Below are 26,673 nucleotides of genomic sequence, written 5' to 3'. Positions count from 1 at the left end.
ATATATATATATATATATATATATATATATATTTGGTGTTAAGGTTTTGAATTCTTTGTATATTCTGGAGATTAATGCTCTACCAGAGGTGCATGTGGTAAAGATTTTCTCCTATTCTATAGGCTCTTCCTTTACATTACTGATTGTTTAATTTGCTGAGAAGTTTTTTAGTTTGAATTCATTCCATTTATTGGTTCTTGATTTTGTGAAAAGAATAAAGAATAATTACAATATCTAATTTCAAAACTTGCTATAAAGGTACAATAATAGAATGTAGTATGGGAATAACAATAACCATGTAGATTAATGACTAGAAGGTCCAACGATTAGACCTTATATTTATGGTCAATTACTTTTCAATAAAGATATCAAGCAGATCAATGATGATTGTTTTTTTTTTTTCTTGAAGTGCTACTGGGATAATTGGAGATCCATATACAGAATAATCAACTTAGACTCTTACATCACACTACACAGAGAAAATTTAACTAAATATATTTTATAGACTCTATGTAAGAGCTAAAATTATGAGACTTTTTAAAAGAACAGAAAATTCCTGTGACCTTGTTTTTGGCACACAGTTCTTAATTATGACACTAAAATCATGATCCATAAAAGAAGAAAAAAAATAACTGGATTTTATTAAAAAGTTTTGTCCTTCAAATACACCAAGATATCAGTAAGAAAATGAAAAGACAACTCTTGAGACTGGGACAATAAGTTTGAATCCATATAATCTGATAAAAAACATATATATAGATACATAAAGAACTTCTAAATATAAAAAAAGAAGTTAAGAAGTTCAATTAAAAATGGGCAAATTGTTATCATGAATGTTTACTAGTAAGGTATATGAAAGATTAGTAAGCACACAAAAACTTGCTCAATATCATTAATCATTATGTAAATTCAAATTAAAACCACAATATAATACCACTAGACTACCGTTAGAATGGGTATAAGGCAAAAGATTGAAAATACTATTTGATGACAAGGTTATGAAAAAACTCTTATAAATTGCTGATTGGTTTAACTACATAAAATTTTTTTTTAGAAAACCACTTGGCAATTTCTTATAAATAAAACTTACCAGATGACCCTGCTATTCTAGTTTAATATATTGTATATCCACACAAAACATTTTATGAAAAATAGTATTATTAATAATAGCCAAAACTGGAAATAATTCAAAAGTTTATCAATTGATGATGGAAAAAAACAAAATGTAGTACAATGGAACACTATTCAGCTATAAAATTATGAACTACAAATGCAAGAGAAAACATTGAGTTGTAATCCTTGCATTCAGTCCTCCCATCCCAGCCCACTGTAATCTCTGATCTGCTTTCCCTCTCCATATTTTTCCCATCTTTGAGGTTTCATATAAATGTTATCATGCAGCATGGAAACTTTTGTGTTTAGCTTTTCTTTCTAAAGCATAATGTTTTGGAGGTTTACCTATATCTTGATGGAAATGTCCTAAAACCGGATGATGGTAATAGTTGCAGAACTCTATTTCTTAAAAATAACTGTAGTTATAAGAGATGCATTTAAAAAATCTTTTTAATCATTGATGGTCCTTTATTTTATTTATTTATATACAGTTCTGAGAATCAAACCCTGTGCCTCACACATGCTGGGCAAGCGCTCTACTACTGAGCCACAACCCCAGCCCCTAATAGATGCATTTTTATGGAATGGAAATTAATACCTTACTAAAGATATTGTGAATAAAACTTTTTTTAAAATGACACAAACATTTTTAAACTCTTATATATGAACACTTAATAAACTTGGAACAATCATATGTCATGATTAAAATCTTCCAAATGACATTTCACTGAAGTTACACCTCATTTATAAAACATTTTTTTAAAATGCACAGAAAACTGAATAACATAAGGGAAATCAGAAATTTACTAGGAAAAAAGAGTCTAACCTATAACCTTGCATAATTGGTGAAGGGAATTAAATTTTGAATATCTTAATTGGGTACATGAAGCCAATTTTTTACTTCTTTCATATCTATTTCTGGTGTCTATTTTAGCTATTATATTCATTAAAGGCAAATATAGGAATAAACTGACCTTAGGCTTAGAATTCTCCTAGTACCTGGTATTATACCATAATTTCAAGAAATAAAACATTTTCTATCACATAACTCTCAGTAAAATTTATTAGAATTATCAATATAATTATCAATATAATCTGTCAATATCTTTTCCTTATATGTATGGATTTTTCTGTACTTTTGTTTTATAATTCATATAATGTTAGCACAATATTAAACTTAAAGAATTTAAAATAGCTGAGACCAGTAACAGGAGGATTTTAAGGCTGAAGTCAGCCTGGGCAAATAAGTGAGACCTGTCTAAAAAAAAAAAAAATAGAAAGGGCTAGAGACACAGCTTAGTGGTAAAGTTCTTGCCTAGAATGTTTGAGACCCTTGATTCAATCCCCATTACTGCAAAACACAATAGTATAAAACATTATAAAAAAAATTTAAAATAAATAATTTTGGAAACGTGCTCAATATTTAGTAGTTTAGCAATAGAGGTGTGTGCTTATTTTTGGAGATTTCTGTTTTAGTGGAATAATTCAAATAAAATGTTCATTCTGACCAAGCATTGAGCTCAGGTCTCTGATGCCAACCACTTGGGAAGCTGAGCATTTTGAGACTCACCTTGGCAACATATCAAAATAAATATATTAAAGAGGGCTGGGTTGGGGCTAGGGTTGGGGCTCAGTGGTAGAGTACTTGCCTAGCATGTATGAGGCACTGGGTTTGATCCTCAGTACCACATATAAGTAAATAAAAAATAAAGGTACATCAACAACTAAAAAATACTTTAAAAAAGAGGGCTAGAAATGTAGCTTAATCATAGAGCAACATAGGCTCAATCCCTGTGTTTATTATTTCCCTTTTGTTTGCTTGTTGTTATTTTTTGTTTTTATTGGTGTGTTATTGTTTTACATAATATTGGTGTTCATTTTGAAATAATCATACAAGCATGGAATATAATTTGCTCTAATTTACTCACCAGTACTTCCCCTTTCATTCCTCCTCCCTCTTTCTGTTCCCCTCCTCTACTCTATGGGTCTTTCTTCTGCTTATTTATAGTTTTCTTTTTAATTAGTGCTTTATCAACATACATAAAGGTGAAACTCACTGTGATATATTCATATATGTATATAGGATAGTTTAATCAATTCCACTTCAATGTTCTGCCCTTTCCTGGTCCATCCTCCCTCCCTTCAATCCCCTTTCTCTACTCATCCCATCTATTTTTATGTGAGTCTCCCTTCCCCACTTTTTATTCCTTAGTTTTGTTTAGCTTCCACATATGAGAGAAGACATCTGATCCTTGACTTTCTGAAGTCTGGCTTATTTCACTTAGTATGATGTTCTCCAGTTCCATTCATTTACCAGAAAATGCCATACTTTTATTCTTCTTTATAGCTGAATAAAGCTTCATTTTTGTGGTTTAGATATGAGGTGTTCCCCAAAAGCTCAGGTATGAGAAAATGCAAGGAAATTAAGAGGTCAAATGACTGGGTTATAAGAGCCTTTACCTAATCACTGGATTGATCCACTGATATGAATTAAGGGCAGTAACCATAGGCAGGTAGGGTGTGACTGGAGGAGGTAAGTCACTGGGGGTGTGCCTTTGGGGCTTATATTTTGTCCCTGGTGAGCAGAGCCAGGATGCGCTCTCTCTCTTTTTCTGCTGACTCCCCACTCCTCTGCTTCTTGAATGCTATGTCCTGAACTACTTTCCTTCTCCACACCCTTCCACTTCTATAATATTCTGCTTCATCTTGGGTTCAGAGCATAGTATCAACTGAGTATGGACCAAGACCTCTGAAATCTTGAGCACTAAATCAACTTTTCCTTCTCTAAATTGCTCTTTTAAAGACTTTTTGGTCTGACCAAAATTAATTTGGTGATACAAAGCTGATGAAATCATCCATTGTTTATATTTTTCACAGTTGAATTTCTAAAATTTCCAGAGACACTGATCACCATTGTGATTCACCTGAGGATAATTAATAATGTCTCCAGTGCTACTGAGAATACTAGTATTCTTCAAACACAAAAAATGTTGCGAAAGTGAAACATAATAAAAAATACAACAGAAAGAAAGCCAGGGAAGCTGTTTTAATGTCAAGAATTTGACAAAATTAATACATTTTATGGTCAATAGAAATCCTGCTTTTGAAAATAAACATCTTCAAGGATTTTCTATGTAACCTTGTACAAGTAACTTTATTTTTTTCATGTTCTTTCCCTACATTAATGAAAATGAGGTTTTATGTACTTCCATGTTTCTCATAAACATTATTAACTTAAAAAATGTAAACCATGTAAACTCCTGAAATTTTAGTATGAGTATGCTACCACTGAATTTATCTCAGTAAAGGCCTAGTAATTTATACTTAACATCAGCTTTTTTCCTTCTATTTGTTTATATAGGTAAACGTTTTATGTTAACTAACATAATTTGCTATACCATGGGTAATGTAATCATTGATATTTTATCAACTGCTTATAAATCCCCGCCTTGTTTGAAGTAATTAGAAACAATCTTCCCATTGGCTTGTTTTAGGTGGTATATCAATTTCATTGGTCAAACACACTTCAATATTTCATCTAATCTTTTCAATTATTATCTTTCTGAAATTATACAAAGGATTTTAGAGATTATAAATTAACATTAAAATTTGACAAAACAATTCCCAGTGTAAGACTGTTTCCACCCAACCTAATTAATTTATCTGATAAAGAAATCAGTAAGATATTGGGGAGGGGGGAACTCTGGCCATCGTCTCATTAAAGGGTCCTTCTTCATGCCCAGGATAATCCAAGCCACCCTAAGACTTACAACTTCAAATAATTAGTAAATAACAAAGCACAAATATTCAGAAATATTTACAGAAAACAAATCCTCTGATAGATCTAGTTCACATGGGTTCTGGAACTAGAGAGAAGACAAAATGGCTCTGGTGGTTTATTTAAGGGGGTATATCAATGTTGAGAGCCACAGCCAAAGCGGCCCCAGCAAACTTCCAGCTGATTGGCTCACAGCGGCCCCAGCAAACTTCCAGCTGATTGGCTCCTCTGCGGTGATGCTCATTGGGCTGTTTCCCCACCCTTTCAGACCATGGAGCTGCTCATTGGGGGACTCTTTTGGCTCTGCCCACTCAACCCAGCCAATTGGCCTCAAGAGCGGGAGGAGTGGAGGTTGAGAGCCTCGCTGGAAGCCGGTGGTGGTAGTTGGGCTCTGAGGGAATTCCTGAAGAGCTCGTGTGGTGTGGCATGTGTGTTCTAAAAATAAAGCTCGTTTCTGCTTGACAAGCGGCTTGTGAATTGTGCCCAGCCAGACTGCGGCATTTGGTGGCCCGTACGGGGATCCCCCTCTCTGTTTAAATAAACAACAAGCATGTGGCTTAGGGACCGTGCCTGCCTTAGGTTGTCCAATACTACATATGGTCCTTACCCGTCATCAGATGAGCTGACCTCAAGGCATCAGCCTCCTGTCTTAGGTTGGTACCATTGCAATTGGATCTTACCCATCATTGACTACTGGTCCAGCTTACAGCCACACCTGTGGATAGGCCTTTGTACCAGTGGTGGGGGGGGTGAGGTTCTTTGCCTCACCTCTGTTGGCCCCCAAATTTTACCTGAACAACCATCACAAGCAGAAGGAAGGAGGATACACCAAGCCAATTGACAGCTCCTTTTGGAAAAATTGTACCACCGATGACACCATCAGCAAAAATACCCCAACACTACCACAAGTCGATGCACCAACAGTTAGTTCACAATGCATACAAGTGATACATAGTCCAGGCAAGTTCTGCAAGCAGTTCAGTGATAGCTATTTTTTTGCAGAAGCTGTAGATTGGTTTTATCTTTGTCTTCACCAGCACTGGGATGAAGATAGGAATTCTGGCAATAATGGCTAAAGAAAAAATTATGTAACATTCCAGCAGGCACTAAAAGAAAACAATTTTCTGAACNCCACACACAGCCCACAGACAGCTTGTGACAATAAGATATAGCCATTTCACTGTGTTTGCTCTTTGTGTGTGTGTGTATGTGTGTGTGTGTGTGTGTGCACGTGCGTGCACAAGTATGTGACTATATTTCCCAACACTAAAGTAATGTATATTTTGAAATTTTTGGAAGGATTAAATTTGGAGGGAACAATTAAGCAATTATACCAAGAATTCTCCTTGCAGTCAAATATTTTATCTATACTGACTCTCAGCAATATTGACCATTAATAAGGTGATAGCTTGAGGCATTTTCTATTTAGTCTTCAGTATGGGTGTGCTGTAGTTTTTGTGGTTATTGTTGTTGTTTTTAAAATCAAGTTGCAACCTACTAACTACCACTTCTTTGTTTTAAAAGCTGACAAATTGTGTTGAAGGAAGAGTAGTGAGCTCAAAGTCAGGAGTTTTAGCTGGGTTCTATCCTTGCCTAATCTAGCTGATTCCTTGGTTCTTAAATATAGCATTTAATGTTTTTGACCTTTGTTTACTGATCTGTTAAATGTTTCCATCAGATTAAAAGTCGTTCTGGGCCTAGGTTAATTATATATAAAGTTAAATACTTCATGACCTCACTCTAAACTTTGATTTTACTTTTGAAGGAAATTTACCGAACATGTTCATCAGTTTACTATAGTCCCTAAATCTAGTTTTGTTACCCTCTTTGTTTTCTATTTTTCCATAACCTACCTTTGATTTGTATAAACTTCTTCCTTCACTCTCTCTTTTTCTTTTCTTTTCTTTCTTTCTTTCTTTTCTTTTTTTGAGGTATGCCTGCCCCATTTACTCCTGTTTATATCTTGCCTTCCTTCCCCTCCCTGAAGGAATTTGCCCTTATCTTAACAAGGGAGCAGCTATTTGCTAAAAAAGTAGTGACAGAGGTCTATTTCTATGACTATTGAGCAGCCACTCTCTGTGAGTTGTTTCTCATCATTGGCAGAGAGTAGAATGGAGAGATTATGTGGGTGAGTTCTGGGGCCAGACTCACTTGGGTTTGCATCTGGCTCAGCCACTCTGTTGTATGATCTTGGAACTCAGTTTCCTCAACTGCAAAATGGGAACAACTGTGTTATCCAAACATTGTGAGGATTAAATAATCAACATAGGAAAAGTTCTTAGGATGGTATCTGGCACCTAGTAATTCCTGGAGTCTTTTATGCAATAGTAATCACTTAGCACAGGCTGGAACAGAGGATAAAACCATCACAGGGAAGTAGCACTTGGGGCAGGGGAAGTGTGGATTGGTGTGTTTTTATAGTTCTGGGCCTTTTGAAACAAGACTTTATTCCCTATTTCTTGCTATTTCCTTCCCTGATATCATCCTGGAATGTAAATATTGGCAAAAGTACAATGAAAAAGAAGACTAGCAATGATTTGTGTTTGATGATTCTTTAATTTGAAGGGCTACCTATAGCAACACTTTCTCCAAAGTAAATTTTCTGCTTGAAACATGATTTTTTTTTTGTATTCTACCATGCTTCTGAACTGGTGTGCAATAATTATTATACTCTAAGACAGCAAAGAAGAAAGAACAAGAATGGTCCTTTGGACAGCCTATTTATATATTATTCCATTTGTAAAACAACACTGGAAAAGCTGCTCTTAACAAAGAATGTTAATTGATGGAAACATTTCTTTGCTAGAAATCTGAGGGAAGCAAGATGTTCTTAGTTCTTTCAAACCATATTTAACCACTGATTAACAAAAACCAGTTATTTATTTTCTACACTACTTTTAACAAATATTTGTTTTTGACAGCAGGGCTCTTTTTTCATTCTTCATTTTAAAAAGCAAGTTTTTTTAAATATAACACTTGCTTTTTTATAAGCAAAAGTTAACCAAATCTAATAGCATGATTCTCAAGTGGGTACAAAAATTATTTAAATGTCAATATTTAACTATAAGGTGGTTTTAAAGGTAGGGGGAAGTGCTTATCCATTTTGATTAGAAAGTGACATTATACCTAATGTTCTAAGAAATGGCCATGATAAATATGTCTCATAAAAACAAGGCACATTAAGATTTTCATGGTTAGAAACCAAAATTCTGTAGTATTTACAGTATTGTAATATTTCACAGACCTGATGAACATGGGAGATATAAATCTGGATAAATCACTAAATATTTTACTTTCCTTTTCACTCTTCTAGGAATGTAAAGAAAACATAATACTAAAGAATATTGACAAGATTTTAATTAGTACATGTACTTTTTCAAATTTAAAGCAAGAGGGGATGGGGAGAGAAAGAAATATATCAACAAAAATAGAAATTAAAATTCTTGAGCCATGGGATATCCTATAGCAAAGAATTTGACTTTTTAATAAAACATCTTCAGCATACATTTATTTCAACTATAAATAAGAATAAAATCATATAAAAACTACATGGCAATGTAAGAAATAGACTTTTTAGAATATTTCTGGCAAGCACATTCTACCTCATTTTGCAGTCTTTTGATTACATATTTATGATTTATTTAAAAATGTGGGGTGTGATGTTAAGTCTTATTATTAATATAGCCAGTTCAGAGGATATTTTAATTTTACTTTCTGTGTATTGTTCATTTAGAGTATTCACTTATTTTTCTTTTTTTTTAAGAGAGAGAGAATTTTTTAATATTTATTTTTCAGTTTTTAGCGGATACAATATCTTTGTATGTGGTGCTGAGGATCCAACCCCGGCTGCACGCATGCCAGGCGAGCGCACTACCGCTTGAACCACATCCCCAGCCCTCACTTATTTTTCAAAAGACCCAGAAGAAGAGTTGTTGAAAATCTCCCTAGCTTGTCCAAGCTGGCACTAAGCAACTGATCCTGAGATTATAATTGTACTTCAGAGGGTGTTTTAAGTTCTCTTTCCATGAAATCATTGGTCTGTCTACTCATGTAGCCTAGATAATGTTTTTCAGTATTAAGTATGTTCCTTTTTTTAAAATTGGCTATTAAACATCCATCATGTAAATGACATGAGTGGCCAACTACTGTATTTGTTGTCATTGCAATTTAGACAACAGGAAGGAATATTTACCTAGTCTGGCTGGGCACAAAATAACCGGGCCACCACACCGCCTTGTAGATTCAAACAGCGAGTCTTTATTCCCGACTCTCACGGACACTCTACACGCACGTTCTGGGGAAAAAAAAAACCTCCAACAGGCTCTGTGTACCAAATACCCTCTGAATCCCGCAGCAGGATATGCCCTATTCCCAGCAGGATCCACCCTAAACCTGGAACCACCCTAATCCAGCAGGATCTACACTAAACCTGGAGCCACCCTAATCCAGCAGGATCCACCCTAAACCTGGAGCCACCCTAATCCCTGAGCAGGGTCACCTTTCAATTAAAAATGCCATGTCATTCCTACTTGGCTATGGCTCTCAGCAACCTAGCATTTACTATATACCTAACATAGTTCTAACATTTCATATGTATTATTTCATCTAGTCCCTGTAAATATGATGAGGTGAGTTTGCTATTATTATTCCCACTTTGTAGTAAATTATGACAGATAAATTATATACCTCATCCAAAATTATTCTGCTACTAAATGGCAGAACTGAAATTTGAACCCAGGTAATATGATAGGACTCTGTACTCATAAATACTATAGAATGTGAGAATTGAGATTTCAATTTCTGAATTATTGTTTTCTTATGGGTCTTTATCATTTTTACTTTTTCATTTTTTCTCTGTCTTTCAAAATTTCTCTGTAAGGAGGAGATGAGGTATATGATGTTTAAATCAATGTTATTGGGGTATACAAGTATACAAAAACGTACCTATTTTAAAATTTCAGTTTGATGAGTGTTGACAAATGAGTCACTCTTGAAGATACCAATAGAACCACTTCTATCACCTTCAAAAATTTCCCAAACTGCTCCTTCCCAAGCAACTGCTTTTTTTTTCTTTTTACAGATTAGATTTGTTTTATAAAATTGAATCATACAACATGTAATCTTTTAAAGTCTGATTTCCTTTATGTACCATAGTGACTTGATATTTACCCATATTGTAAATTCACAACATTAGTTTATTCTTATTTTTGAGTGGTATTTCATTATATGCATTTATTTCTTTATGCATTAATTTCTTTATCTACTTATTGACAGACATTTGAGTTATTTCAGTTTTGGGATATTATGAGTAATCTATAAATTTTTATATTCAAGTGTTTGTGTGTGTGTATATTTTTGTTTCTTTTAGAATTACTGGGCCCTAATAATTTTATGTTTATTTAAAAAACTGCCAGTCTTCTAAAGTGACTCTACACTCTCACCAGCAATGTATGAAGTTCCAGTTATTCCACATTCTTGTCAACACTAGATATTGTCAGTATTTAAATTTTAGCTATTCTAATGTATATGCAGTGCTTTAATTTGCATTTCCCTGACAGATAAAGATGCTGAGCATTAGCACTTATTAGGCATTTGTATAATTTTCATTGTGAAACATCTATTAAATCATTTATCCTTTAAAATTCTTATTATTGATCTATTAAAATCCATGGTATGCCCTGCTAACAAGATTTTTTCAAATATATGTATCAGAGATATTTTCACATTGAAGAGGATATTGGGACATTGGCATTTCCTCTTCCTCTCTCCCTTTGCTTTCCTGCCACAAGGTGTACAGGGCTCCTCCACCATGTTTCTGCTGTGACATACTGTACCACCATAGNAAAAAAAAAAAAAAAAAAAAAAAAAATATATATATATATATATATATATATATATAAAGGGTGAGAGTATAGCTTGTGGTAGATTGCTTACAGATTCAAACAAAAAGGCAATAAAATCAGGAAGGATCTTCAAACCTCTCTCCCCAGCCTTAACCTCTTCTACATGCTGTTTCCTCCTGCCTTCCTGTATGTCTTTAAGGGAACTTAAAATCAAGTTATAATATTCTTTCTTGCCCTGACACCGGCCCCCAGGTCTTGCCCTGCCTTTCAGTGTTTCATTTTCCAGTAAGTTATATCTCTGCCCCATCTCGTTGTGCTGATCAGAAACCAGGGGAAGAACTTGATAGTTTCCTTTCTGTTATTCCCCTTCAATCTCTGACAATGCCTCCTTGTATATTCTTTCCATCAGCAAGTCATGTAATTTTACCTTTTAAAATCTTTTGACTCCATCCATGTCTCATCATTACCACTGAATTAGTCCAAATTAAACATCATATCTCCTCTGAGTCACTGTAATAGTGTTTTAAGCAGTCTCTCTATATCTCTTCTAATACTATCCAAATTTGTTCTCAATACCTTGGACTAGTGTAGCCTTCCAAAATGTACATCTGAGCATGCCGTTCACTTCCTTAAGTTTCTTTAGTAGACTCTCATTGATTTTATGATAAAGATTCTAATCCTTAACAAAGCCTCAAATATTTCACATTTTGGCCTTTGAATACCTCTCCTGTCTCTTTTCTTACTGCAGTGTCCCTGACTCTCTTCCAGTCATACTGACTTACTTTCAGTTCTTGGTAGATGTCCCCTTTCTTCTTGCCATAGAATCTCAGAAGATGCAATTCTGGGTTTTTTTTTCGAGTATCCTTTCACACATTTTCCAAGTTAACTCCTGTAGATTTTAGCTCATGTTAGTACCTTGTGCCTTTTTGTCCCTTAGTAGAAATCAGATTCATGTCCTCATCACTAGACACTACATAAATATTTTGTAAATGGATATGTGACTGATTACCTCTAAAAAAAAGAATCGTGAGCATAATCGATTTAAAATAGGATTTGTTGACCGCTTTATGAATTATTATCCAATGTGCCATCATATTATGTATTCTGAATGATGTGTTATTTATACTTTCATTGTGAGGAAAAATTATTATTTACTTATTTTTAATATTGTTAAAAGATTTTCCTTCTAGTTTCCATTTGCAATTTGTCTTTTTAGAGGGAAAAAGGCCTAATTTCAAAATAATTTGGCTTTCAAGTGAACAGATTGTGTGTTTTTAAAAAGGTAAAAATAGTATCCTCTTCTTATGGGGGAAATGTGTTTATAGAGATAGTTCTGATAATTATCTCTATTTACACACATACTCCTGATCACCATAGCCTTACATTATCAATGCAATTTCATTCTCCAATTTAACTGCCATTTATTTTCTCATATGTCCATAGTTCTATGTTCAGTATTTTAGAGTATCACTAATATGCAAAATAAGTATATAAGCACTATTAATTTTATTTTATAAATTAGAAGACTATGGCCCTAAAGTATAAACAAATTTTAAAAAACTAAAATCAGATTGAGTATCTTTTCTGACTACATGTAATAAAACTAAAATTAATAACAATTTTGGAAACTATACAAATACATGAGAATTAAGCAATATACTTCCAAGGAGCCAATAGCACAATGAAGAAATTATGAAGAAAAATTTGTAAATTTTTTGAAATAAATGAAAATGGAAACAATATACAATAATCAATATGATACAAGAAAAACAGTACTAAGGGCAAATTATATAGCAGTCAATACCTACATCAACAAATGATGTCAAATAAACAACCCATCATACCTCAAGTAATTAAAAAAACAATAACAAACCAAATCTATTAGTAGAAGGAAAGAAATAATAAAGATCAGAGACAAAGCACTGGGTATGTATCTCAGTGGCAGAGTGCTTGCCTATATGCATAAGTCACTAGTTTTAATCCCTAGCAGTACCAATACAAAACAAAACAAATAACCAAAATGAGAAATAAAAAAGAGGAGACATTACAAGTGAAACCACAGAAATACAAAGGATCAAAAATGACTATCCTAAACACTAATTATATACCAACAAATTGATAACCTAAAATATCTTTTTTTTAAAAAAATGTTTTTTAGTTGTAGATGGACACATTACCTTTCTTTTATTTGTTTATTTTTATGTGGTGCCGATATCTAACCTAGTGTCTCATGCATGCCAGGAAAGTACTCTACCACTGAGCCACAAACCCCGCCCCCTGATAACCTAAAATAAATGGACAAATTTCAGACATATACATACACCTTTAGAAAAATTGAACTGTGAAGAAATAGAGAACCTGAATAGATGCAAAAATAAATAATGAAACTGAGTCAATAATAAAAGAGTGCCAATCCAATACGAGCCTAGCACAAGATGGCTTCACTGCTGAGTTCTACCAAACAGTTTTTAAAAATGAATACCATTTCTTTTCAAATTATTTAAAAACATAATTAAATAGGAGGAAATTCTTCTGAGGTTGTTCTAGCAAGCAAGCATTACCCAGTTAGCAAAACTGGATCAGGACACAACAAAGAATAAATCTACAGACAAACATTATTGATCAACATGGATGCAAAAATACTAGCAAATTGAATCTAACAGCACATTAAAATGAGTAGTCACCATGTTTAAGTGGGATTCATTCCAGGGAAGCATGGATGATTCAATATATGCAAATCAATAAATGTTGTACATCACATCAACAGATTGAAGGACAAAAACTATCTGATCATCTCAGTAGATGCAGAAAAGCATTTGATAAAATTAATGTCCCTTCATGATAAAAACTGAACAAATGAAGTATAGAAATGTTATGGTTTAGATATTAGGTATACCCCAAAAGCTTATGTTTAAGACAATTCAAGAAAGTTTAGAGGTTAATTGATTGGGTTATAAGAGTTCAACATAATCAGTGCATTAATCCCCTGACAGAGATTAACTGGGTGGTAACTATAGGCAGATAGGGTATGCCGGAAGGAGGTGGGTCATTGGGGGCATGCCTTTGGGATATATATTTTGACCATGTAGAGTGGAGCTGTCACTGTGTCTCTCTGCTTCCTGGTACCATGTCTTGAGCTGCTTTTCTCCACCACACTTTTCTGCCATGATGTCCTGCCTCAGCTAGGGCTCTGAGGAATGGAATTGGCCATCTATGGACTGAGACCTCTGAAATTGTGAGCCACAAATAAACTCTTCCTCCTTTAAAATTGTTCTTGCCAGGTTTTGGGGGCATAGCAGTGAAAAAGCTGACTAAAATAAGAAAGATCATACCTAAAAATCTAAAGGCCTTGTATAAGAATTCCAGAGCTAACATCATATGGAATCAGAAAAACCTGAAAGATTTCTAAGATCTGGAATAATATAAAGATTTGAATTTTGCCACTTTCATCCAGTCTAATCCTGGAGGTCTTTGCCAGAAAAGTATGGCAAGAGATAGAAATCAGGGGCATCCAAATTGAAATGGAAGAAGTTAAATTGTCATTGTTTGCAACTGACATAGTCTTATATATAGAAAACCCAAAAGACTCAACCAAAACAACAACTAGAAAATTATAAACAAATTTAGCAAAGTTGCAGGGAACCAAAATCAAATACAAAAATCACTAACGTTTCTTAAATGTCAAGAGCAATTCATCTGAAAAAAAGGAGAAACTAATTCCATTTACAATAGCTAAAAAATATTACCTAGGAATATATCTAACCAAAGACATGAACAATACCTACAAAGGAGAATATAAAACATTGATGAAAGAAATTGTTTAGAAGAATTGATAATATTAAACTATGCATATTACCCAAAATGATCTGTGGATTCAATGCAATACCAATGACATTCTCCACAGAACTAGAAAAAAAGCATCTTAAAATTTGTATGGAGCCAGGTGCAATGGTGCATACGTGTAATCCCAGTGGAAGGCAGAGGCAGGAGGATTGCAAGTACAAAGCGAGCACTAGCAATTTAGTGAGGCCTTAAGCAACTTAGTGAATCTTTTCTCAAAATAAAATATAAAAAGGGCTGGGGATGTGACTCAGTGGTTAAGTGCCCCTGGTGCAATACCTGGTACAAAAAAAAACCTTCTTTTGTTTGGAATCACAAAAAAACATGATTAGTCAAAGCAGCCTTGAGGGGAAGGAAAAAACAAACAAAAATATAAACACCCCCCCACCCCTGAAAACAGATGATATTATGCTACCTGGCTTCAAAACATGCTGCAAAGCTATGGTAATTTTAAAAACATGGTATAGGCATGAAAACAGACACATATACCAGTGTAGCAGAATATAAAACCTTAAAGTAAATGTACATATGGACAGCAAAATGATCTTCACCAAAGGTGCTCAAAACACACATTGTTTAAAAGATGGTGTTCAATAAATAGTGCTGGGAAATTTGGATATTTATGTGCATTTTGAAACTAGATCTTCATCTCTCACTCTACACAAAAATGAACTGAAAATGGATGGAAGTTTCTCAAAAAATTAAAAATAGAAGTATGATATGATCAAGCAATCCCATTATTGGATATTTATCTAAAGAAAATGAAGTTAGTATGTCAAAGAGACATCTACACTGCCATATTATTGCAGCACTCTTCACCATAGCAAATTAATGGAAATAATTTGAGTCCAGCAAATGATATAATGAATGAATAAATAAAGAAAATATGGTCCATATACATGCACACGGAATACTATTAAGCCATGAAAAGTGTTAAGTCCTGTCTCATGTGAGAATATGGATGGAACTATAGGTTATTATGTTAAACGAAATAAGATAGTTACAGAAAGACAAAAACCACATTACTCCACTCATGTCAAATCTAAAATAGTTGATTTTACAGAAGTAAAGAATAGAATAGTGGTTATCATAAGGAAGGAGCGAGGAACGGTAAAAGGTGGGTCAATTGATACATTACTATCCAAAGTAAATATATGAAGACACCAATTGGTGTGAATATACTATGTATACAACCAGAGATATGAAAAATTATGCTTTATATATATAATAAGAATTGTAATGCATTCTGCTGTCATATATAAAGTTTAAAAAGTTACATAGAAATAATTTCCAAACCAACAAGTCTTTAAGTGTTCCATTTTTCCTGCATTATTACCAGAATTTATTCATTTTATATTCTTAATGTTTCCCATCCCAAATGTAATGAAGTGAAATGTCAGCATAGCTTTGATTTACATTTTCCTGATTGCTAAAAATAGTGAACATTTTAAAATAAGTTTATTGGTCATTTGTGTTTCTTCTTTTGAGAAATTTCTGTTCAGTTCCTCTGCCCACTTATTGATTGGGTTACTTGTTTGTTTGGGGGGGAGTGTGTTAAGTTTTTTTGAGTTCTTTATTCTTTATGGTTATCTGATATCCCTATTTTATATTTGATATGGATAAGAATTTTATATTCCTTATAGATATTAGAGGACTCTGGATATTATTCCTCTTTCGAAAGAGTAAATAGCAAATATTTTCTCCTGTACGCTCTCGCTTCACACTCTTGTTTCCCTTTTTAAATTTGATGACATGCCATTTACTAATTCCAGTTTTTTTAATCTCCTGAGCTTTAACAGTCTTATTGAAGAAGTCTATACCTGTGCCTACATGTTGGAGTGTTCATCCTATGTTTTCTTGTAGCCATTTCATGAATTTCTGGTGTAAATCCTACATCTTTGACCTAACTTAGTAGGAGGTAGGGATCTAGCTTAATTCTTCTAAATGTGAATATCCAGTTTTCCCAGCACCATTTGTTTATTAAAAGGATATCTTTTTTAAATTTATGTTTTTGGCATTATTATCAAGGATCAGATAACTGTATCTGTGTGAGTTAATTTCTGCATCTTAACTTTTATTCCATTCTTATACATGTCTTTTTTTTTTTTTTTAATGCAAGTACCATGCTGTTTTTTTAAACATGGCTCTGTAGTATAATTTGAAGTCAGGAACTGTGATGCCTCTAGTATTGCACTTTTTGCTCAGTATTTCCTTGGCTATTGTGGGCTTTTATTCCATATAAAATTTAGAACTGTCTTTTCTAGTTCTATAAAGAATGCTATTGATATATCGATGGGGATTTTATTGAATATGCATATTGCTCTTGGTTATATGGCTCTTTTAAGAATATTAATTCTGCCTCTGAAAGAACATAGGAGATCTTTTCATCTTCTAGTGTCTTATTCAGTTTCTTTCTTCAGTGTTGGCAATTATCATTGTGGTGGTCTTTCACCACCTTTGTTAGATGTATTACTAGGTATTTTATTTTTATTGAAGTTATTGTGAATAAAATTGTCTTCCTGATTTTTTGAGCAGATTAAGTATTGGTGTTTATAAAAGCTATCAAGTTGTACACATTGATTTCATATTCTGATACTTTGATGAATTTGTTTATTATTTTAAATCTTCTGACAGATTTTTTATATTTAAATATAGGTCCATATTATCTGCAAACAATGATAATTTGACTTCTTTCCTTCCTCCTTGTATCTCTTTTATTTCCTCTCTTGCCTAATTTCTTTTGCTAAAATTTAAGTACTATATTGAGTAGGAGTGGTGAGAGTGGACGTCCTTGTCTTGTTGCTGATTTTAGAGGAAACACTTTCATTTTTTCCCATTTACTATGATGTTGGCTTTGGGATTGTCATATATACCCTTTATGAGGCTTAGGTAAGTTTCTTATATCCCTAATTTCTTTACTTATTTAACATGAGTGGGTACTGGATTTTGTCAAAGACTTTTTCTGCATCTATTGAAATTATAATGTGATTTTTATTCCTTTTTTAAATATTTTTTAGTTGTAGTTTACACAATACATTTATTTATTTATTTATATGTGGTGCTGAGAATTGAATACAGGGCCTCACATGTGCAAGACAAGTGCTCTAACGCTCAGCCACAACCCCAGCCCCCAAATATATATATATATATATATATATTTTTTTTTTTTTAATTATTTTTTAGGTGTAGATGGACACAACACAATGCCTTTATTTTTTTATGTGGTGCTAAGAATCGAACCTGGGTCCTGCCGGTGCTAGGCGAGCACTCTACCACTGAGCCACAATCCCAGCCCTGTGATTTTTAATTCTTAATTCTATTTATATAATAAATTACATTTACTAATGTGTGTATTTGGAATAATCCTTGCATTCCTGTAGTAAAACCCAAATTGATCATGGTGTATGATCTTCTTACCTTGTTTTTGAATATAAATTACTAATATTTTATTAAGAACTCTTTTACATCTATGTTTATCTAGGATATTGGTATATAGTTTTCTTTCATTGAAGTGTCTGTCTCTGGTTTTGGTATCAGGGTGATACTGGCTTTGTAGAATGAACTTGGGAGTATTCCCCTTTTCCATTTTATGTAATAATTTGAGAAGCATTGGCATTAATTCTTTAAATGTAGAATTCTGGTAGAGGTCAGCTGGGAATCCATCTAGTCCTGGACTTTTCCTCGTTGGAAGATTTTTTTTTTTATCGCTTGAATCTCATTGCTTGTTATTGGTCTGCTTAGGTATTATATATCCTCTTGGTTCAATTTTGGTTACCCTAGATTTTCCAATTAATTGGAATATTATTTTTCAAATAATTTCTAATTATCTTCTGGTATTTGTGATGTCTGTGGTGATTTCTCATTTTTCATATCTAATTTTATTACTTCAGGTCTTCTTTCTTTCTTTTGGTTAGATTGGTAAAGGGTTTATCAATCTTCTTTATCTTTTCAAAGAGCCAGCTCTTTACTTCATTGATTCTTTGTATTATGTTTTCCCCCACTGTATCATTGATTTTGGCCTGATCTTAATGATTTCCTTTATGCTTACTGATTTTGGAGTTGTTTTGCTCTTTTTTTCCCCCAAGGGTCTTGAGATGCATGATTAGGTTATTTAGTTGTGTCGTCCTTCCTTCCTTCCTTCCTTCCTCCTTTCCTTTCTTTTCTTTTCTTTCTTTCTTTCTTTCTTTCTTTCTTTCTTTCTTTCTTTCTTTCTTTCTTTCTTTCTTCCTTCCTTCCTTCCTTCCTTCCTTCCTTCCTTTCTTTCTTTCTTTCTTTCTTTCTTTCTTTCTTTCTTTCTTTCTTTCTTTCTTTCTTTCTTTCTTTCTTTCTTTCTTTCTTTCTTTCTTTCTTTCTTTCTTTCTTTCTTTCTTTCTTTCTTTCTTTCTTTCTTTCTTTCTTTCTTTCTTTCTTTCTTTCTTTCTTTCTTTCTTTCTTTCTTTCTTTCTTTCTTTCTTTCTTTCTTTCTTTCTTTCTTTCTTTCTTTCTTTCTTTCTTTCTTTCTTTCTTTCTTTCTTTCTTTCTTTCTTTCTTTCTTTCTTTCTTTCTTTCTTTCTTTCTTTCTTTCTTTCTTTCTTTCTTTCTTTCTTTCTTTCTTTCTTTCTTTCTTTCTTTCTTTCTTTCTTTCTTTCTTTCTTTCTTTCTTTCTTTCTTTCTTTCTTTCTTTCTTTCTTTCTTTCTTTCTTTCTTTCTTTCTTTCTTTCTTTCTTTCTTTCTTTCTTTCTTTCTTTCTTTCTTTCTTTCTTTCTTTCTTTCTTTCTTTCTTTCTTTCTTTCTTTCTTTCTTTCTTTCTTTCTTTCTTTCTTTCTTTCTTTCTTTCTTTCTTTCTTTCTTTCTTTCTTTCTTTCTTTCTTTCTTTCTTTCTTTCTTTCTTTCTTTCTTTCTTTCTTTCTTTCTTTCTTTCTTTCTTTCTTTCTTTCTTTCTTTCTTTCTTTCTTTCTTTCTTTCTTTCTTTCTTTCTTTCTTTCTTTCTTTCTTTCTTTCTTTCTTTCTTTCTTTCTTTCTTTCTTTCTTTCTTTCTTTCTTTCTTTCTTTCTTTCTTTCTTTCTTTCTTTCTTTCTTTCTTTCTTTCTTTCTTTCTTTCTTTCTTTCTTTCTTTCTTTCTTTCTTTCTTTCTTTCTTTCTTTCTTTCTTTCTTTCTTTCTTTCTTTCTTTCTTTCTTTCTTTCTTTCTTTCTTTCTTTCTTTCTTTCTTTCTTTCTTTCTTTCTTTCTTTCTTTCTTTCTTTCTTTCTTTCCTTCCTTCCTTCCTTCCTTTCTTCTTTCTTTCTTTCTTTCTTTCTTTCTTTCTTTCTTTCTTTCTTTCTTTCTTTCTTTCTTTCTTTCTTTCTTTCTTTCTTTCTTTCTTTTTACTGTAGGCACTTACATCTATAAATTTTCTTCTTAGAAATACCTTCATACTATCCCAGAGATTTTGATATGTTATATTTCTATTCTCATTTGATTCTAGAAATTTTTAGTTTTCTCCCTTTATTTCTTCTATGATCCAATCATCATTCAGAGGTTATAATTTAGGCTCTGTTTATGTAAATCAATGGTTTTTATTGGTATTAAATTCTAATTTCATTCTATGATGTTCTGATAAGATGAAAGGGGTTAGGTCATGATATGTATTTTCTAAGGCTTCCATTATGTCCTAAAATATAGTCTATTTTGTAGAAGAGTCCATGAGCAACTGAGAAGAAGGTAAATTCAACTGTCATTGGATTAAATGTTCTATAGTATCTTTTAGGTCCACTTCATTTATAATATTTTAAATCTCTCTAGAGGCTTTTTAAAATTTAATTAAAAAATTATTGTAGGGCTGGGGTTGTGTCTCAATGATAGAGCACTCACCTAGCATGTGAGAGGACCTGGGTTCCATCCTTAGCACCACATAAAAATAAATAAATAAAATAAATATTTTTTTTTACAAAAATATTGTTAGATTGATTACTGATTAGCTTATTTGATTACATTTTTAGGCTATTCTGAATGGGATAGTTTTACTAAATTCTCTTACAGTGGATTCATCACTGATGTATAGAAACATGTTTGATTTATGGATGTTAATTTTATATCCTGCTACTTTGCTGAATTCATTTTTTACTTCTAGGAGTTTTCTGGTAGGATATTTTGGATCTTCTGAATATAGGATCATGTAGTCAGTAAATAGTGATAGTTTGAGTTCTTTCCTATTCATATCCCTTTAATTTTTTTCATCTAATTGCACTGGCTAGAGTTTCTTTCTTTTTTTTTTTATCTTTTATTGATTTTATTTTTTTAAATACATGACAACAGTGCAATGCATTACAATTCTTATTATACATGTAGAGCAAAATTTTTCGTATCTCTCTATATAAAGTATGTTCATGCCAATTTATGCCTTTATACATGTACTTTGTTTTTTTGCATTACAATTCTTAATATTCATATATACCACATTTTTTCACATCTCTGTTTGTGTATAAAGTGTTGACACCCAATTCAAGTTTTCATACATGTACTTGTCACATTTTTTAATCCATTCATCCACTGAGGGGCATCTAGGTTGGTTCCACAGTTTAGCTATTGTGAATTATGCTGCTATAAACATTGATGTTGCTGTGTCCTTGTAGTATGCTGTTTTTTAAGTCCTTTGGGTATAGTCTGAGGAGAGGAATAGCTGGGTCAAATGGTGGTTCCATTCCCAGATTTCCAAGGAATCTCCATACTGCTTTCCATATTGGCTACACCAATTTGCAGTCCCACCAGCAATGTATGAGTGTATCTTTTCCCCCACATCCTTGCCAACAATTATTTGTTGTCTTCATGATAGCTGCCATTCTGACTGGAGTGAGATGATATCTTAGAATAGTTTTGATTTGCATTTCTCTGATTGTTAAAGATGATGAGCATCTTTTCCCATATATTTGTTGATTGATTGTATATCCTCTGGCTAGAGTTTCCATGACTATATTGAATAGAAGTGGCGATAGAGGGCATCCCTGCCTTGTTCCAGTTTTTAGAGGGAAACCTTCATTTTTTTCCAACTTAGAATGATGTTGGTCTTGGGTTTAGGATAGATAGCTTTTACAATGTTCAGATATGTTCCTACTATCCCTAGTTTTTCTAGTGTTTTGAACATGAAGGGGAGCTATATTTTGTCACATGTTTTTTCTACATCTATTCAGATAAGTCTCTTGATGTGATGAATTACGTTTATTGATTTCTATATGTTGAACTAACCTTGCATTCCTGGGATGAACCCTGTATAATACTCTACAATGAAACAATAGAGAATAATAAAGAAAGAAATTGAAGAAGACCTTAGAGGATGGAAAGATCTCCCAAGCTCTTAGATAGGGAGAATTAATATTGCCAAAATGGCCATGCTACCAAAAGCATAATACAGATTCAATGCAATTCCTATTAAAATCTCAGTGACATTCTTCAAAGAAATAGAAAAATCCATCATGAAATTCATTTGGAAAAATAAGAGACCCAAAATAGCCAAAGCAATCTTTAGCAAGAAAAGTGAAGCAGGAGGCATTTTAATACCAGACCTTAAACTATACTACAGAGCCATAGTAACAAAAATCATATGGTGTTGGCACCAAAACAGAAGTGTAGACCAATAGTACAGAGTAGAAGACACAGAGATACAAACCAACATAAAAAAACACAGTTATCTCATACTAGACAAAGGTGCCAAAAACATGCATTGGAGAACAGATAGTCTCTTCAAGAAGTGATGCTGGAAAAACTGGAAATCCTTATGTAACAAAATGAAATTTAACCCTATCCCTTACCCTCGAGGAAACTCAATTTAAAATGGATCAATGACTTAGGCATTAGAACAGAGACTCTGAACCTAATAAAAGAAAAAGTAGGCTCACATCTTCACCATGTTTGTTTAGGAACTGGCTTCCTTAACAAGTCTCCTAAAGCACAAGAAGTAAAATCAAGAATCAATAGATGGGATGGTATCAAACTACAAGCTTCTTCTCAGCAAAGGAAACCATCAATAAAGTGAAGAGAGAGCCTACAGAATGGGAGAAAAATCATTACCATATTCACCTCATGTACAGCATTAATCTCCAGGATATACAAAGAACTTGAAAAACAACCCAATCAACAAATGGGCTAAGGACAATCAACAAATGGGCCAAGGACTTGAACAGAAACTTCTCAGAAGAGGATATACAATCAAACAACAGATACATGAAAAAATGCTCACCATCTCTAGCAATCAGAGAAATGCAAATTAAAACTACTCTAAGATACCATCTCACTCCAATAAGAATGGCAGCCATTATGAAGTCAAACAACAACAAGTGCTGGCGAGGATGTGGGGAAAAGGGTACACTTGTACATTGCTGGTGGGACTGCAAATTGGTGCAGCCAATTTGGAAAGCAGTATGGAGATTTCTTGGAAAGCTGGGAATGGAGCCACCATTTGACCCAGCTATTCGCCTTCTCGGTCTATTCCCTAAAGACCTAAAAAGAGCATGCTACAGGGACACTGCTACATCGATGTTCATAGCAGCACAATTCACAATAGCAAGACTGTGGAACCAAACTAGATGCCCTTCAATAGATGAATGGATTAAAAATGTGGCATTTAAACACAATGGAATATTCTTAGCACTAAAAAATCACAAGATCATGGCATTTGCAGGTAAATGGATGGCATTAGAGCAGATTATGCTAAGTGAAGTTAGCCAATCCCTAAAAAACAAATGCTGAATGTCTTCTCTGATATAAGGGGGGTGACTCAAAATGGGATAGGGAGGAAGAGCATGAGAAGAAGACTACCATTAAATAGGGAAGAGAGGTGGGAGGGAAAAAGAGGGAGAAGGGGAGTTGCACGGAAGATGGAAGGAGAACCTCATTGTTATACAGAATACATATAGGATGTTGTGATGAGAAAAAGAAAAAAAAGTGTGTCACATTAGATTGGATAGAGAGAAAGGATGGGAGAGGAGGGGAGGAGTAGGGAGGATAGGAAGGGCAGCAGAATAGAATAGATAATATGATTGATGTATGTACATTCCATGTATTTATTATATGTCAAAATACATTCTGCTGTCATGTAGGACTAAAAAAAAAATAAATAAATCGTATGGTTAAAAAAATGGGTTAAGGAAATGAACAGGCACTTCACAGAAGAAGAAATATGATGGTCAAAAAATATATGAAAAAATGTTCAATATCTCTAGAATTAGAGAAATACAATCAAAATTACTAAAATTTCATGTCACTCCAGTCAGAATATCAATTATCAAGAATGCAAGCAACAATAAATGTTAGTGAGGATGTGGGGAAAAAGGTACACTCATACACTGCTGGTGACATTGCTGGGATTGATAATTGGTGCATCCACTCTGGAAAGCAGTATGGAGATTCCTCAGAAAACTTGGAATGGAACCACCATTTGACCCAGCTATCCCACTTCTTGTTTATACCCAAAGGACTTAAAGTCAGCATACTACAGTGATACAGCAACATCAATGTTTATAGCAGCTCAATTCACATTTGTCAAAATATGGAACCAACCTAGGTGTCCTTCAACAGATGAATGGATAAAGCAAATGTGGAATATATACACAATGGAATGTTACTCTGCCTTAAAGAAGAATAAAATTATGGCATTTGCAGGTAAATGGATGGAGCTGGAGAATATCATGCTAAGCAAAATAAGCCAATCCCCCCAAACCAAAGACTGAATCTTTTCTCTGATATGTAGATGCTAATTCATAGTAAGGGACAGGGCTGAAAAAAAATAGAGGTACTTTGGATTAGGCAGAGGGGAGTGAAGGGAGGGGAGGGGACATAGTGATAGGAAAGATAGTAGAATGAATCAGATATTATTACGCTATGTGCATATATGACTACATGACTGGTGTGATTCTATATCATGTATAATTAGAAATATGAGAAGTTATACTCCATTTATATATGATGCATCCAAATGCATTCTACTATCATTAATAATTAATTAGAAAAATAAAAAACTTTTGATGCACTATAATTATATATAACAATGGTATTCATTTTTACATATTAGTGTATTCACACAATATAAGTCAGTACAGTCTTTCCTGAGTTTATGTCCAGATGACCTAGCCAAGGTGACAGAAATATGACAAAATTACTCGGTATTATTATATTGTAGTCTGAAATTACTCGGTATTATTGTATTGTAGTCTGAAATTACTTGGTAATATTGTATTGTAGTCAAATAATGTTTATTGTATGTAATTAGTTGCACTAATGTTTGAGGCATAAATATTTACTAATAGTTCTATCTTCTTGTTGAAAAAGATATACCAATGTGAAGTGACCTTCTCTGTTTCGGCTTGTAGTCTGATTTGTTGAGTATAAAATTAGCCACTCCTGCTTGGTTTTGGTCTCCATTTGCATGAAATGTCTTTTTTCATTCTTTCATTTTCATCCTGTCTTTGCCTATAAGGTGAGTTTCTTACAAACAACATAAAGTTGGGTTTTGTTTTTAAATGCAAACTGAAACTTTATGTCTTGAATTGGAGAGTTCACCTAAAAACAATTTAGGTTCATTGTTTTTACAGAGATGTTAATTACTTCCTGTCATTTTAGTTAATTCTATGATTAATTTCATCCTAATTCTCACTTGCTTTGCTCTACTCTTCTGGTGAGTCTCATTCATGTGGGAACTCTACCATTTGATTCCAACTTCTTTTGTATGTAGTATTTCTTTATGAATTTTCTGTACTTCTGGCTAAGTAGTCATAAATTCTTTTAGCTTATGTTTACCTTGGAAGATTTTTATTTTTTATACAATTATTAAGGATAACTTTGTTGGATAGAGTAATCTTGTTTGGCAGATATTTTCTTTTAGGACTTTGAATACACTCCAAACCCTCATGATTTTTAGGGTTTCTGATGAGAAATCAGAAGTAATTATGATTGGGTTACTGCTAAATATGACAAGACATTCTTCTCTTGAGTTTTTAAAATCCTATCCTTGTTTTGTGTGTCATCCATTTTATTTTTTATTTTTATTTATTTATTTATTTGTTTATTTATTTATTTATTTATTTTTGCAGGAAAGATGTAGCTGCTTGTCTAAGCAGCTATGTTCATTTATACCAATAGGTTACATTCGTCATTAGTACCATAACTGCATTACTGTTTAGAGTATCAGTAAAGTTGCTTATTCTGAAGTTACATTCACAGTTACGATATGCAATGTCAGGAGTTTTGTGCAGCTCTTCAGAAAATCCATTGACTAAAGTTATATTAAGCAGGCACATCCAAGAACACTGAAGCTTGGTGAAACATTGTAGTTATCTAGCAAGCAAGTTCCTTTATTCCCAGGAGTTATGTGCCTAAGATCAAGGTCGAGTCTGATAAGATTCACAGAGCTTCCTTGTGAAGGACATTGCTACAGTGGCCAGGCATCCTATATCTTTACACAAAAGTTTCCCAGCAGCCAAGCATTCTACATCTTTGCACAAAAACTTCCTAGCAGCCAGGCACTCTGTGCCTTTGCAGAGAAACTTCCTAGCCACCAAACATGAGACAATCACAAGTTTATCAGAGACCCCAATCCCAATCACAGAACCCTACAACTAACGATATCTTTCAAAGATCAAAATTTGCAAAGTAGGTAGAATTGTTCTAATTAGAGTAAAAAAAATGCTTTAGGTAAGTTTTCTCACAAACTTATGTTTCTTACCCCATATGGTTTAAATCTTTTTTTTTTTTTTGAGTGTCAACACTAATTATGATAAAAGAACTGACTGTGGCATAGCCATTGGCCACAAGCATCTGGAGACACAGCAAGATGGGGTCATTTCTCCATGTCATGTCTATGGCCAGTGAAAGCATAAAGTCTACAGAGTACAGGACAGCAAAGCAGCAGATCAGCTTCAGAATAGTGTGAGTGGCCTTTTGTTCTGGGGAGCTGTTTGAGGAGAACATGAAACTTGCATTTGAAGTCACTTGGAATATCTGTATTTCCCAAATGTTTGTCACTATAAGAAGTCCTTTGTGAGGCAGAGCCGCCCCCTCCCCCTGCGCCGGCAAGGTAGAGGGAACTGTGACCACCATCAGAACAGGCCAGACCTGCAACCGACAGACAGAACAGGCCCTGTCTCTTATAC

At 33.5% G+C, this 26,673-nt stretch overlaps 1 protein-coding gene and 1 long non-coding RNA gene across 2 annotated transcripts in view; one reads left to right on the top strand and one right to left on the bottom strand.

Annotated features, from left to right (window-relative positions):
- Window positions 1-26,673, top strand: part of Ccdc148 (coiled-coil domain containing 148) — a 328,203-nt gene that overhangs the window by 9,725 nt on the left and 291,805 nt on the right. The window lies entirely within an intron of this gene.
- Window positions 3,760-20,830, bottom strand: LOC125619410. Its single transcript, XR_007350942.1, has 3 exons — window positions 20,525-20,830; window positions 17,532-17,536; window positions 3,760-3,770 (listed from the first exon to the last, which is right to left on the bottom strand). It is a non-coding gene; the product is annotated as an uncharacterized LOC125619410 (long non-coding RNA).

The sequence above is a fragment of the Marmota marmota genome, unplaced genomic scaffold, assembly GCF_001458135.2.
Source record: "Marmota marmota marmota unplaced genomic scaffold, marMar, whole genome shotgun sequence".
Lineage (NCBI taxonomy): Eukaryota > Metazoa > Chordata > Mammalia > Rodentia > Sciuridae > Marmota > Marmota marmota.
The sequence above is the reverse complement of the archived record's forward strand: the minus strand, read 5'-3'. Positions and strand labels throughout refer to the sequence as shown.